The sequence below is a fragment of the Capra hircus genome, chromosome 11, assembly GCF_001704415.2.
Source record: "Capra hircus breed San Clemente chromosome 11, ASM170441v1, whole genome shotgun sequence".
Lineage (NCBI taxonomy): Eukaryota > Metazoa > Chordata > Mammalia > Artiodactyla > Bovidae > Capra > Capra hircus.
Genome location: NC_030818.1, coordinates 36,865,198 through 36,881,271, shown reverse-complemented (window position 1 = coordinate 36,881,271; position 16,074 = coordinate 36,865,198). Strand labels below are relative to the sequence as shown.

Genomic DNA, 16,074 nt, shown 5'->3' with positions numbered 1-16,074 from the left:
GGATCTGAGGAACCAGTGAGGAGATAAAAGAAACCCCGCTCAAATCCTACTGTGATTTTTAAAATGAAACCTTTTAATTTTTGAGTTCTTGAGGAATTTAAAACTCTCCTCCCTGGCTTCTCCCAACAATCTCAACCCAAAGTAAAATCCTCTACATAGGAAATGGCTGTGTCTGTGTTGCTCAGTCGTGTCCGACTCTTTGCGACCCCATGGGCTGTCGCTCGCCAGGCTCCTCTGTCCATGGAATTCTCCAGGCAAGAATACTTGGGTGGGTTGCCATTCCCTTCTGCAGGGGATCTTCCTGACGCAGGGATGGAACCCGGGTCTCCAGCATTGCAGGCAGATTCTTTACTGTCTGAGCCACCAGGGAAGCCCCCAACATAGAACAGTGATCAAAATGTGTTCTTGGAAAATAACTGACCCTAATTACCCCGCGCCCAGCCACCCCCTTTTTCAGTAACTACAGGCAGACAACAAATTACAAACTGAGGGTTTCAAGCGTGGTGCCTTGCAGCCATACTTGCTGAAGAAGGTAATTTCATTCCTAAAGGATTCCAATCTGCACTAAAGAGGTGGGCCTCCACCACAGGTTTACTTTAGTCCCCATGGCACTTGTAATTCAAGCAACTACATCCCATTCAGGGATCAAGTTAAACCCTGCATCCAGCTAACTGCTCAACTTGGAACAACCCCCATTCCTCCCATCCACACTGCTGGGTTTTTAATACATCCAGTGTCAACCCTCAGCGTGCTAAAGCCAGGCCCAGGATTCGAAGCTATTCTTCCTCCAAGAGGTAGAGCATTTTCTAAAGCCACTTTGCTGCAGTTCAAAACACTGACAGCAAGGTGGCAAAATGTGGGATCTTGGAAGAAGCACTTGAGGATTCCGAAGACTTGAGTTTCTAGTCCTGGCCAAGCCGCTTAATCACTTATGACCTTAGAAGAAACCCTGGATTCTTTCTAAACCTCCACTGTCAGACAGGGATGATTAATGCAAAGATTACTGAGGGAATGATGTGAAAATGCCCTAAAAGTGGTCATAGTATTCACAATTAGGAGTACGTTTTGCAAACTTGATTTTTCCCCCTGTGTATCCCATCAAAGCTACAGAGGGCAGAACTGAAAATGTCCTCCTAACAGGCCCCTCTTCACTATTAAATATACTGGTGGTGTGTTAAGTCTCTCAAGTATCTAGCTATGGGTACAGAAAATGGGACTGCAAAGTGCTTGCCAATTTACAACACATTTTAAATCTTTAAGCCACTTAGCGAATAGAGTATGAGTCACCACACTTAGTCTCCCTTTCAGTTCCCTCTGATATAGGGAACTAGGTAAAATAAGCTTTCTAATTAGCCAGGTTACATGTGATGTGGCAGAAGGGGCGGCTGGGACTATTGTAGCCACATTTGATCCTAAAGAGCAGGCTTCGAACAAGCCAGGCAGAGTGAACATGTGTAAATATTAGAAAAGTTTTGAGTCTAGGACAGGGTTAAATAACCCCCTAGGGGCAAGACGTGAAACGTGGCGAAACATGAGAATGTCTGGTGTGATGGGGCCAAGGAAGAAGAAAGGAGCCAACCCTAATGGCTCACGTGACCACCTCCACCTCAGCAGGGAGGAGAAGGGCAAGGCTGGCCAGGCACTCAGTCTATTCCATGCAGTATCTTCTGGACACTAACTGTGTGCAGGGCATGCTGCCTGGTGTTTTTGGAGGCGTCAGAGATGACTGGGAGAGCTGGTGGCCTAAAGAAATGGGACAGATACGTATGCCAACAGTCGGAAACCAGAAGAACAGAAGGTGGGGTCGGCAGGGGACCTACTAGAGTTCAGAAGACAAGGGCACATCTGCCTAGGGAGGTGGGGACGAACAACTCCAGGAGAGACAGGCATCTGGCCAGACCGTGAAGCACAGGCAGACCCTCTACAGAATGAGATGAGGGGGAAGCCCCTCTCCTAGCTGGGGGAGGAAGCAGCCCACGTAAAGGACCGACTGCACTGAAGGAACTGCACCAGCGGGCACAGCCATTCAACCTAAGCATAAGGAACGAGCATAGGGCAAGAGAGAAGCCGAGAGAGTCAGGTTTGGAACCACAGAAATTTGTGAACCAGAGGTGGACAGGGTCTGGGTTGGGCTATAGGGATGATTAATTGGCAGGGAACGGTAGGTAGAATGAATAGAAAGCAGAGAGACCGAAGGCAGCAAGGTCACTTAGGTGTTCACTGCAGTTGTCCAGGTCAAAAGGCTAGTTAGCATGTGGCAAAAGGAGCAGAAAGGAATGGGCTGATGCAAGAGTTAATCCACAGGACTTTGGTAAACAACTCCGAGTCCTATAGGACTTCAAAGTCTTCGGGAGGTTCAAAGGTCAGGGTTGAACTTCAGACTCTGGGGATTTTAGAGATGGCCATGGTGTGCAGGGTGGGTTGAACACTTCCAGACAGGCTGCAGCTCCATGGGGTGATACGTCCAGATGCGGTCAGGGACGTGGAAACAGAGCTGAAGATAAAGCCCATGTACAGAGTCAGAGTGGAGACTGCAGTAGCTGAGGTCTAGGAAAGGGCAGAAGAGGCAAGTGGCCGAGCAGGGAGTTGTGGGGAAACCTGGTGTCTGGGAGGGAAGAGAATCAACAGTGGAGATACCAAGGGAGTCAGAGAAGGGAAGAGATACTCAAGCAGGAAAGGTGGCAGACGGATGGCAGCGTGTGCTGCACAAAGAGCAAGGAACAGAGAACAGGTGGTCCGGTGTGTGAATTAGGTCACGGGGATAATACGAGCTGAAACGAGGCCACAGGAAGTTGGAGAACAAGAGGGAAGATGGAGGACAAGAAGGTAGCTATGGTGAAGTCAAGATGAGGGAAGAGAGCTTCAGGACTAGGAAAAGGTTCTAGGGCCGGTCCAGCTGGCATGTCCTTCGCTTCAACCTCGAGCTGGTGCAGGCAGGAAAAAACTGATGGGAAATGGCTCACAGGTGTGGACAGGCTGCCTTAGTCAAGAGGAGGCCCCCTTACCTTCAGAGGCTAGAGGGCTAGAGACATTCTGAGGAGGAAAGGAGGAATTTAAAGGAGCTTAACAGGAGCTTGCCCATCTCTAAGGCTCTTTAAGTTGGCTCAGATGGTAAAGACTCAGCCTGCTACACGGGAGACCCGGGTTTGATCCCTGGTTCAGGAAGATCCCCTGGAGAAGGGAATGGCTACCCACTCCAGTATTCCGGCCTGGAAAATCCCATGCACAGAGGAGACTGGCCGGCTACAGTCCGTGGTGTCGCAGAGTCAGACACGACTGAGCGACTTCACTTTCACTGTTTGCCCAACTCTAACTTGATAAAGCAAGAAATCAAGGGTCCAAGTCAGAGTTTAATCTTAGTGACCTATGAAAAAGAATCCTGAGGACACACCAATGGCAGAGCCATGCAGCATGTGAATGGGAACATCAGATGGGGGCTCAAAACGCTCAACAGTCAAGCTGCCCACAGAAACAGCCCCTGCCATTCTGGCCTATCCCCCACAATCTTCTCTAACTTAAAAATTTACTGTCCCTCCCCCATGCCAAGGATATCAACACATGTGGCCAGCCCTGAGGACTGGCTGCGTCTGCCTTCAGGCTGCATCAAGACTTCAAGGCGTGAGAATTCCCTGGTGATCCAGTGATTACAACTCGGCATTTTCACTACTGAGGGCACAGGTTCGATCCCTGGTCAAGGGACTAAGACCCGCAAGCCTTATGGCACTGCCAAGAAAAGGAAAAAAGAAAAAGAAGGTTCCAAGGTGTAATGGACACAACTGGTCAAGTCAGCTATGGGACTAAAGCAACTGTAGCCCAAGTAACATGTTATCTGCTATCCTTGTGATGACAGAAAGGGAAAGCCCAGTCGCTATGGTTATCTGCAGACAGCACAAATCAGAAGTGCTAGGGTGTGGTGGAAAGACTCAAGTCCACAGACAGGTACTCAGGATCACCTCAACTCCTGAGGGTCCCCCAAGGAGCTAAGTAGTTGCATGGGTGCCTTACCACCCTGGACCTTGCAATCCTCGCCCCCAAATCAAACAGGTTGGAATCTATGGTCATAAAAACTCCTGGTTCTAAAAGTATGAGTGATTTGGGTTCAATCTCCACATAAACTGAGTGGCCATAAAAACAACATCACATTATTATAGCACCTTGTAGCCTTCACATGCATCTTCTCAAGTATGGGAGGTATGGTGTCCATTTTGCAGACAAGAGAACTAAGTTCAGAGAGATGTAGTGGGCCCAGGGCCCACAGGTGCTGAGTCGGAGCCACACCTGGACAGCAGACCTACTGGTCTAGCACTATTTCTCCTAGGTGTTCAGAGTGTAATATCAGCTTCCTAATGGTGTCTACGCTTCCCAGAAAAATCCTGTTGTTGTTGTTTAGTTGCTAAGTCATGTTTAACTCTTTGCGACTCCATAGACTGTAGCCTGCCAGGCTCCTCTGTCCATGGGATTTCCCAGGCAAGAATACTGGAGTGGGTTGCATTTCCTCCTCTGGGAGATCTTCCTGACCCAGGGATTGAACCTGCACCTCCTGCATTGGCAGGTGGATCTTTATTGCTGAGACATGGAGGAAGCCCTGAGACTCTGGAAATGGTATTAAGGTGAGCCTAAAACCCGAGACAGCCTCCACAAGCCCAGACAACACTCAGTTTGGGTCAGATCAGGCACATTCTCTGCTGGTTCACACAGGAGTTGCCACCTAGAGGGTTCTCTTGTTTTGAACAGGTTTTGTTTGGTCTTGTTTTTCTTCCTTTTCTCATAATTGGTGGACCTGTAACTAACATTCTGTATGATTTAGCATGGAACATGTGAGAACACTAAGGGGGTTGAGATTAAGCCTCTGGTTGTGCCAAAAGGCTTTACGTAGTCTGGGAGCTCAAAAGGAAAAAAAAAAAAAGGAATGCTTTTCCTGCATCACAGCAAGCTTGACAGGGTATAAACCACGGGGTGTTCATTTCCTGAACATCTAAACATTATCGAGATTGAAATGTCTGGGGAGGATGGCCAAAATGCTAAGCTGTGATGGGATCTGTACACATTCAAGGACTTGAAAAGCCAACTCAAAGAGCTGGGAAAGCAGTGGTAGGAACAGGGAGCAACAGAAAAGAACAAGGTTTCACATACAAACTGTTTTGCCAAATTCTCTGCCACTTTCTTCTGTGGTTTCCAGATCTGTCTTTCGTGTTCACTGCTGTCAAATCTCTTGACAGTTGGACGACCACAGCCAATTTCTCCCAAGCGTTTCTTTACAGGAAACCAAAATACTACTACAAAAATAATCCTCTTCCAAGCGTGTGGCCAGACAGACCAGTGAGCTCCCAATCATGCTACTGCTCTGTGAGGTTGAAGATTATATTATCTTTCTGTCTCATCTGCCTGATTCTCAGTCTGTCTGACCTCTCTGGTCCAGCCACTCCTTCCTCCAGGAGCCTCCTGCCCACCTCCTCCAGTCTTCATTCTCCTATTTCCATACATAATACCTGGAGAGCCTCCCACACAATAACTACCTATTACTGCTGCCCTTATTCCCCACAGCCTGCTCTGCAAGCAGCTGCTCTCAGAGGGAAAAAAAAAAAAATCCCAAAACATTCCTTTTCTCAGTCGAAAGGGCCTCAGTTAGAAGAAAACTCAACCAACCAACCAAGCGTACAACCATAATCCAGCTAAAACCCTGAAACAAGAAATTATCTGAAACCTCTTCTTCCCACTCCAAAGAGCAATTCTCACAAAGTCCCACTGGCAGACACATCTATAACACTGGCATTTCTGTGCCATCGCTCCCTGCCTGCCAGCCTCTCCAGAATGTCTCCATTTTCAGGGCCTGCGCAGCTGGAAGCAGTCAGCAGCACTTCCCCTCCCCTCACCCCAACACGTACCCCTGGAACACCACCCACTGAGGGTCTGGGTCTGGGCTTGGAAATGCAAAGCTAGAGGAGGGAAAAGTAGTTAAAGACAGACTTGGAATCTAGGCAGCTGGCTCTGCCACTTTCTAACTGTTGTGATTCTCTGAGCCTGAAAAACTGGCACAAAAATGGTACCAACCTCACCGAGTATAATTAAGTGAGTTAAATGTTCAGAGATCTTAGTGCCATCATAGCAGCTATGAGTAATAGTCTTTAAACATCTCATGGAGGAAATCTCAAAACTAATTCTGCCCCAGCTCTTCATCAAGAAGCTCCCAGCTGGAGGATGCTGCAGGTTCCATGTGGAACCACTGTTCTCGGGCTGGGAATCCCTTCGGATGTGGGGACAAGGGCAATTTGGAAGAGCAGACCAGTTCTCCACCTGGGAAGTACTCACAAACCCCATTCCCTTTTCTTTAACTCACCCTATTATGCACTGGGAAAGGCATATTCAAAATCATATTTTATAGTCAAAGTAATAATACCTCAAAGATAGCAAGAACACAGTACTCACTATAAAACAAGTTACAAAAGGCCTATGTTTTTAGAAAGGCCAATGTTCATCTGAGGTGGGGCTGATGCTTCCTGGGTGGTGCAGTGGTAAAGAACCCACCTGCCAATGCAGGAGTCACAAGACACGCGGGTTCAATCTCTGGGTCGGGAAAATCTCCTGGAGAGGGAAATGGCAACCCACTCCAGTATTCTCCCCTGGAAAATTCCGTGGATAGAGGAGCCTGGCAGGCTACAGTCCATGGAGTCACAAAGAGTCAGACACGAGTGAGCACACACGCACATCAGATATGATACTTCAAGACTAAGAGTAACTAGAACAAAGATTAAAGGGAGGGCTAAAGGTGTTTTGCATCCCAACAACTGCTGTCTCTGTGACTTGAAGATGATGGATTGATGGATGGATGGATGGATGGATGGATGGATGGATGGATGGATGGATCTCTCTCTTTACACACACACCCCTCACTCAACCCTCCCACAAAATCATCTAGTTATATATGGCTGAAATAAGCGGGAAAACCTAATTTTTATTTATATCCTTTTCCTGTTTCTTGTTTCACGAGTCACAGCAGAACTGAATACAAACGACGGACATGTCTGCTAAGAAGGAGAAAAACTGGCAAGCTACCCTCAGTAACAAGCACTCAAGGTCCCGGAGAAGGAAGGAATGCAGTTTATTGAATCTTCTAGCCCAGCCAAAGCTAATCCTGCATTCTTATCTCATCTGTTATCTGTACATGCAAAGCCTCCCCATACAGGCAAAAGAATGCCCCAGTCCAGAGGCCCCACCTTTGGCAAACAGGTGTTGCTATGCCTGTGAATATACAACACCAGGCAGAGCCAAGGCTCCTGTACACAGGCAGAGTGGTTCAAAGGAAAGAACATCCGAGGAATGCAATTGGGGCCAGGCCTGCTCTTGCCCAGGATTTCTGGTTCTGCTCCCCACCTCTAAGTTGGAGGGGAAAGGCTGACACACAGGTGTTCAGAGCCATCAGGCCAGCGTTTCACAAAGGGGCAGATGGGACAGAGACAAGACACTGCTTCCTGGTGGCACAACTCATGGGAAAGACCCGGGAAAGAGGAAATATAAATCTATTCTTTGTGAAAATAGGCCTTTGGACCCTGCCCACCGGTATTCACACCCAGTTTATCTTCTCCAGGAGCTTAACACAGACCAGGCTGTAATAAGAGGAATACAGCAGGCTGAACAGGCACCTGGAGAGGAAAGGCGGGAAAGGGAGTGGGGGATGCAAACTCCATTTAAGACACAGGCCCCGCCCCTCCTAGTCTGGGGAAGGCAAAAGCTAACCCCTCCAGCAAGTTCTCGGCCCCCCATGTCCCCAGCTCCGGGCATTGGAGGGACCTACAGTGTTATAAGGGATTTCTTCTCTGCAGGCACTTTCAGCCTAGTGGAGGAAACAACACACACATACACACCCAAATGCAAAGCTGTGGTAATGCATAATAGGTTAGTGACAGTCACAGCGAGGACCACTCTGAATGGACCAACAACAGTACTTTTCTCCCTGCTGAGAGAAGAACAGAGCAGAGCGGGCTTCCTTCCACCCAAACGCGCTCTGCTGCCACACCATCCTGTCAGCAGTTTTAATGTGGCTTCTCACCACATCTCTGCCAACGTGTGCCATACGAACACGAGTGTAAGTGTGTTTATTAATTGCGGGGGGAGAGGGGGTGCAGAAACGTGATTTCTTGCTCTTGGAAAAACAGGCCCCGAAAACCCAGTTGCAGGGCCATGGAACAGTGCTCACAGCCCCAGCATGATGAAGCGTGAAATACTTTAAGGGAGTAGTCATTCTTCATCCTCAGCACCTGAGCCTCTGCTGATCCCTCAAGGAGATAGCACAGCCTCCTTCCCACAGGGCCTGGTCAGGCAGCCACCCACTGGGCACAGGCCCTGAATAATTCATGGTCCGCCCAGTCACTCAGTAGTGCCAAGGCCCGCCAGCTGCCATTAACTGGGAGGCAGGCTCCAGGCCTACGATGAAAGAATGAAATACTATCAACTACCTCGGAGACCTTCTTTACAGGAACTGACAATCCTTCCCCATGCTCTTTTTCTCCCCAGGTGAAACCATGTACTTTTCCACCAAATCAAAGTGTAGTTGACTTTTACTCTAAGGAGGACAGGGTCCCAAGTGTAGATGGTGTGGAGTGGCGGCGGAGTGATTTCCTCAAACAAGCACTTGGTCAGGGTGTCATTCCCCTGCTCAGCATGCTGAGATGCATAGGTAAAGGGCCAGATGCTGTGCCTGACACCAGACAGATGCCCCTTAAATGTCAGTCCCCATCCCCTCGTCCTACCTGTCTGTCTGCTCCAGCCAGACCAGTCCCTGCCCCATCACCTGTCTCAGGCTTTCCCATCTCCACGCCTCCAGTCCTGGCCCTCCCCTCTCCTCTCCCTCTGACTGAAGTCCACCCATCCTTGAAGCCCAGCTCAAAACCTCCTCCAGGAGGAAGCCTTCCCTCCTCCAGGAAGGCTTCCCAGACTATCCTAGCTGGGATTCTGGCTCTTTCTCAGAAACCCTACACCTGCACTGTCAGGCCCCCTTGCCTGGCACCTTTCGTGGGCTGCTGCTGCCCTAAAGTACTGATTATCTCTTCCCAGGCACCAGTCTTATCTACCTAATTAAAATAATGGAGAGTGCACCAGCTACACAGAAGTGAAAAGTAGGCTGCAGTCTCAGCCGCTGACACTGACCAGCCTTGCTGACTCAACTCGAGTCCCTTGGCTGCTCACAGTGTTCTCCCTAAAAACCAATGGATCTGAAGCAGCAAATCTCCAGGGTCCTATGGATACAATGCTCTTGGAAATACATCATGATCTGTTTTAGGGAAGATGCGAGTCTTACATAATCTTCACTCCACACCTAGTCCAGTATCCTCTAAGAAACAACTGTTCAAAAGTGATATAGCCATGTCAGAAGCCTGAACACAGAACAGACCCAGGGCTCTGTGAAGGGAACTGACACTCCATGGTGAACTGCAAGGTCTGTCTACCTTATAACACTCCCTTGTCCATACCTTAATCTTTCACAAGAGGATGAGAGCTAGAGCTCCAAACAGGGGTCAAAAAGGGCCTTCTCAGAATTCACCCATCTGAGCCAAACATCTTATTTACAGAGAAGGAAACCGAGGCCTAGAGCAGCATGCCCAGAGACACAGGTAGTTACTGCACACCAGCAATCAGAAAGCACGCCTTCTGATTCTTTGCTGTTCTTTCATTTCCAGGGAAAACCTGAAGGTATCAGGGGCTGAGGACAAAGGAAGTGGCACGTTATTTCTTGTGCCTTGTGGTCAGGGAAGTGAGTCCAGGGCTTGAAATCAGAGAAAAGGCACACTCATCCCGTCTCCTACCTCTCTTCCAGCATCCAATCTGCCTCCTTTGCAGCATCCAACCTGCCTCCTGTCCAGCATCCAACACCAAGCCCTCAGTAGAGACTGGTACTAGGTGGCAGATGGCCCATATCTTTCTGAGTATTCTCTGATATCCAGCTTGTACCAGCAGAGAGACAAGGAGGCCCTGGACTATGGTACTGGCCTCTTTGATACAACCCTCCCAGCCTAGTAGAGACCCGGACTCACAGTCAGCTCCCAAAAACCTGAATCCCAAGGCCTGTTGTGCAAAGACCCCCTTTCTCTCAGTTTTCTTCACTGGACTTTCCTCTATTGTTCTTATGATGTTCAGGGGGAACAGTTTACTTGGGAGGCATTTTTTTTTTTTAATCTGACCAATGGGTTTTTTCACTACAGCCAGCACTTCAATGACAGGTAAAGAATGAGAGAGAGGGGACAGACTAGGTTCTTTTCTAAAACCTAATATGCTCACTTATAACCACCTCTCCACTCATCTTTTGCTACCATTTCTATCCCCCTTTTAAATTACCACCTACCAGCAAAACCAGGCATTGTGACCATGATGGTACCTTTTTCCCACTGCACCTTTAACTTAATAACAATAAACGCTTCAATAAAGGATGGGTAGAAACTGGAACCCTTGTATACTGCTAGTGGGAATGTAAAATGGTGCAGCTGCTACGGAAAACAGTATGATTGCTTCTCAAAGAATTAAAAATAGAATCACAGATGATCCAGAAATCTCAAATCTGGGTTTACCCAAGACAACTGAAAGCAGAATCTCAAAGTGATAGCTGCACACCCATGTTCACTGCAGCATTATTCAGAGCAGCCAAGAGGTGGTAGTAATCCGAATGTCTATGAATGAGTGAACGGATAAAGAAAAGGTGGCTTATACATACAGTGGGATGCTGCTGCTGCTAAGTCGCTTCAGTCTGTGCGACCCCACAGACCGCAGCCCATCAGGCTCCCCCGTCCTTGGGACTCTCCAAGCAAGAACACTGGAGTGGGTTGCCATTTCCTTCTTCAATGCATGAAAGTGAAAAGTGAAAGTAAAGTCGCTCAGTTGTGTCCAACTCTTAGCAACCCCATGAACTGCAGCCTACCAGGCTCCTCCGTCCATGGGATTCCCCAGGCAAGAGTACTGGAGTGGGGTGCCACTGCCTTCTCTGAACAGGATACTATTCAGCCTTAAAAAAGAAGGAAATCCTTCACATGTTTCAACATGGATGAACCCTAAAGGACATTATGCTGTCATTACAAGGACACTATGCAATAAGCCAGTCATAAAAAGACGGGTACTTACAGTACATGGAACTCTGCTCAATGTTACGTGGCAGCCTGGATGGGAGGGGACTACGGAGGTGAATGGATACATGTATACATATGGCTGAGTCCCTTTGCTGTTCACCTGAAACTATCATGACATTGTCAATCCCCTATACCCCAATACAAAATTAAAAAGTTAAAAATAAAAGATGGATATTGTATGATTCCACTTACATGAGGTATCTAGAGCAGTCAGACTCAAGGAAACAAAGTAGAATGGAGGTTGCTAGGAGTTGGGGGAGGGGGAACCTGGGAGCTGTTGTTTAACGGGCAGTTTTGCAAGATAAAAATGTTCTAGAGATTTGCTGCATGACAATGTCAATACAGTTAACACTACTAACCTGTCCACTTAAAAATGGTTAACATGGTAAATTCTATGTAATGAGTTTTTTTAGCCACAATTTAAAATAAAATTAAAAAGATCTGGTACAGTCTCCAGGGGAATCCACTACTGGGCATAGCTATAAAAGCAGATCTAAGGCCAAGTTTCGTGCCTATGACTCTAAACTTGAACAAAACATTCTCAAATGCTATCAACCAACACACTGATTCCTTTAAGTCCTCTCTTTAACCCTTAAGAAGGAAAAAAGGAAAAAACTGGATGGGAATTCTGCCAACTCCCATTTTTATAACAAAAGTCCCAATAAATTACTTATTGACTTCAAATTGCCTCCAAGCCTCATGTCTGCGTACACAGTCCTCCAGAGTCACTTCCATTTACCCCAGTTACCCCTAATGTCAGGCCTTCTGATCTCTACATGCCCAACTTTCATGAAATTGTTCAAAAATTAATTTTTTTCAGTCAGCCTCTTTGAGGTCGAATCCCCAAATCACAAATTTGTAATAGCAGTTTTTGTTACGTTAGGAAGAATCGGCGGCAACATATCATAGTTAAGCAGGCATGCACACACCTACACAATCTGGGTGTGGGTATACGTGTGGGTGAGTGTCTCCATGAGGAGGCCCACAGGTGCACAGGATCACCTTGGTAGATATTAAGCAGAAATGCTTTCCTTACTCCTCAGGTTTTGTGATACTCCATCATCAATTCTCCTGAAATATTCACACTCACTGATACCCTCTTAGTGTGGGTACATCCATAGTTTTCTGTTAAGAATAATTTTTGTGTAAAAAGGGCCCATGAAGCAATGGATCACAGCTCTGACTGATCAAAAGTATCCTCCATCCTGCCTAGGTAAGATTATGGAAGGGCAAATGGCAAAAATCATTACACAGAAGAAGGGCCTGTAATTTGAAGTGATTATAAAGTCTTGTTAACACTCTGTAAGAGCCTGCATTTCTGACTCATCAAACATAAAAAGTTTACCAAAAAATTAACAAGTGACTAGGACTTGAGTCAGAGTCACACGACATTTAATATTTCCTGGAGAAGGACAAAGGTTGCTATCATCAATACACAGTCTGCATCTCATTGTGTACACACAAACCACTAAGAAAAGAGGCCCTAACTCCCCCTGGCAACCACAGGAAGGCCGTCTGCTAACTCCTCAGGAGCCCACACACACTCCTGGAGGCCTATTGTTGTTCAGTCACTAACCTGTGTCCGACTCTTTGTGACCCTGTGCACTGCAGCACACCAGGCTTCCCTGTCTCTCACTATCTCCTAGAGCTTGCTCAAACCCATGTCCATTGAGTCAGTGATGGCATCCAACCATCTCATCCTCTATCGCCCCCTTCTCCTCCTGCCCTCAATCTTTCCCAGCATCAGGGTCTTTTCCAACGAGTTGGCTCTTCACATTTTGGCTCTTTGGCCACATCAGGTGGCCAAAGTACTGGAGCTTCAGCTTCAGCACCAGTCCTTCCAATGAATATTCAGGGTTGATCTCCTTTAGGATTGACTGGTTTGATCTCCAAGGGACTCTTAAGGGACTCTCAAGAGTCTTCTCCAGCACCACATGCCTATGGAGGCCTATGGACCTTAAAGGTATATCTAACCAGTCCACCTCCTTGTTTTTCAAATGAGGACAGTGAAGCTGAGAGAGGCTAGATGATTTCTCTAAAGTCGCAACTAGCCAAGCGCAGCAGCATCCCAATCTCCAGACTGCAGTAACAGTATTGACAGCAACACTTTCGTCAATGCCATAAACAGCTTTGGGACCTAAAAAAAATGTTCCCTGGACTTTAATGCCCATCTTTAATGTCTGGCTTTTCTAGAACAGTAGAAGAGCAGTGGGACAGTAGGTATTTAAATAAAGTGACCACTCACTTTGCAGGATCCTAGGATACCTTTACTAATTTAATTTCATCCTTCCTTAAATAAAACTTACCACTTTTCAAAAGATGTTTACCAAGCTGTTTCTATAACCTAACAACAGTCGTATCTAGGATATATGTATACCTCCATACCTTATAAGGTAATTTATACCATCATACCTTTTTAGTATACTACTTAACACAAATGTTTGACTTTAAAAAAAAAAAAAAAAAAGGTCACTTAGGTCTCCCTTTTAAAACTGGTCACACTTCTCTTGTGCTTGACAATCAGAAGAAAGAATGCTATAAAATATCTGATTCTTTATTCAGCTTTCCTATTAAACAGGTGACGTTTGACTCTATCAGGAAAGGTTTTAAAGTCAGCTTAATCACCAGTGATGTCACAAATGAGTATTCATTACTTTCAAAAAAAAAAAAATCTAAAAGCTTTGTTCTAATATCTGTTCCTACAGCAGTTCTACTCTTTTAAGTTTTCTCAAGGTATCTCAAAGCCTTACTCATAATTCTCTAATGGGGAGAGGTAAAATATTCTTTTTTCCATGAATTAAAGGGTGTTCAGAGGCCAAGAAATACTTATGGGAAGGAGGACAATTTCCAAGGGAGTTAGAGAAGCTGGGTCACAGATAGGCATCAGAGGCTTTCAATTACTGCCCTGGAACGCAGGGCCCCTGATTTATACCACCACTAAAGCAGGCAGGCTGGGCAAATAACAACCTAATTCAGAAAATCTCAGACTGAAATCTGTGAAACAGGGGCTAATGCCCCCTACTGAAGACTGCTCTTAATATTACAGTAATATTTTTATAATCTTGCCCAAGATGAAAGTGATACACAAATTTTGAGTATTACAAATAATCCCCCTGAAAATCTAGCAATATTTCTTCTTTACTATCCCCTGATACCAAACTACAGCTGTCTCAACAAGAGGGAACAGGGCCCTAAAGCTAATAACCCCCACAGAGGACCAACCTTCTTCCAGCAAGTGCAGGCAATTTGACTTGGATGTTCTTTTTTTTTTTGGCTGTGCCCCACAGCATGTGGGACCTTAGTTCCCTAACCAGGGATTGAACCCAAGCCCCCTGCATTGGAAGGCAGAGTCTTAACCCCTGGATGGCCAGAGAAGTCCCTCGACTTGGATGTTCTATGCTAAGCTCACCTGTCTCCCTCCGAGGAACACGAGTCTCCCACTTAAATCTCCATCCCTCCTGCTCCCTCCAATTTGGCTATTTGTAGAGAAAAAAAAATTTTTTTCTCAACCTCCACTCCAAGAAAAGATTTAAAGTATTTTTTTATGACACGCTTTCCCTAAATCATTCTCTCAATAAACATTTAGGGTTCTGATTATGTAATGTGCACCGAGTGCACCCCAAAATAGGAAAATGCAGCAAGAGAAGACACACACACAAAAAAAACAAACAAAAACACACACACACACACACACACACACACACACACACAAAGAGAAGACACAAATGTGAAAAACTTCTTAAGAGTTTTTTTTTATTAAAAAAAATGAGGCTTTTCCAATGCTCTCCCCAAACCCCCACCACCACTCCCAGGAGAAGGGCCGGCGTCACAAATGCCCTGTGAACACCACAGCACAAAAGGCCACAGGTCAGCCCTGTCTTTAGGCCATCAGACGTATGCCCATGTTCCTGTTTTTCCACCTGACTTCGGATCCACCCACTGTGCATTCATGTATCATTTCTCAATATGGAAGGCCTCCTTGTAGGAGGAGAAAGGAGCCCACTCTTAACAAGATTGATCTTCCAAATGTGTATGTGTCCTAGTTGCTCAGTTGTGTCTGACTCTTTGCAACCCCGCCGACTATAGCCCCCAGACTCTTCTCTCCATGGAATTCTCCAGGCAAGAATACTGGAGTGGGTTACCATGCCCTTCTTCGTAATGCAGTGTTATAATTAGCAGCCCCTACCACATGCCTACCGTGTACAGATGCTAAGCTTGGCACCTTCCATGTTAAAGTTCTCTCAACAGTTACATAGGGAGGATATTATGGTTCTCATCCTATAAAAGTAACTTTGTCCACGACCTTACAGCTGGTAAGCACCAGAATAGGCATTTAATCCCAGACCCCAGGCCTCGAAAGCCACTCTCCTTTCTCAGCATCAGACCTGAGATGGACAGTCCTGGATGCCTGAATTCAAACTTAGAATAGCCAGGTGCTCAGGCCCTAGGAGGACCTGTGCATGGGTGTATGAATTTTGCTATAGAGTAAAAACAAATAAAAATTAACAGTGACCTGCCTTGCATACTTGCGACCAAAATACCCCACACAACTCTGAAGATACCCCAGCTTCCGGCACCAGGGCAAACAACTTAGCATGAGGCTTCATATAAGCAGAACCAAGCTCCCACTCCTCCAGACGCCCTTTCCCACCCCGCCCCCCCAAACAAGGCCTAGAGATTCAGTTTAAGTCCTTGCTTTCTCAAACCCTTGGCCACCGCCCCAGTTTCAGGGCCTCCTCCTCATCTCCAGACTAACAGGACAGTCTCCTTAAATGGCTTCCCTCCATCTAGCTGTTCTCCTTGGCCTTCCTCCATAGTGTCCCCAGGAGGGCTCAAGTCCCACCTACCAGTGTTCTCAGGTTAAGTCACTAGAAGGTTCAGGATCCCTGGGGCTAAAAAAAACCAGGTGAGGCCATTCTGTTTCATGCAGAGTGGCTCCAGGCTTGCCATTTTACATACTGAA

General features: G+C 46.7%; 1 protein-coding gene across 2 annotated transcripts in view; it reads right to left on the bottom strand.

Moving 5' to 3' along the window:
* Positions 1 to 16,074, bottom strand: part of SPTBN1 (spectrin beta, non-erythrocytic 1) — a 210,708-nt gene that overhangs the window by 116,575 nt on the left and 78,059 nt on the right. The gene's annotated exons all lie outside the window — the stretch shown is intronic.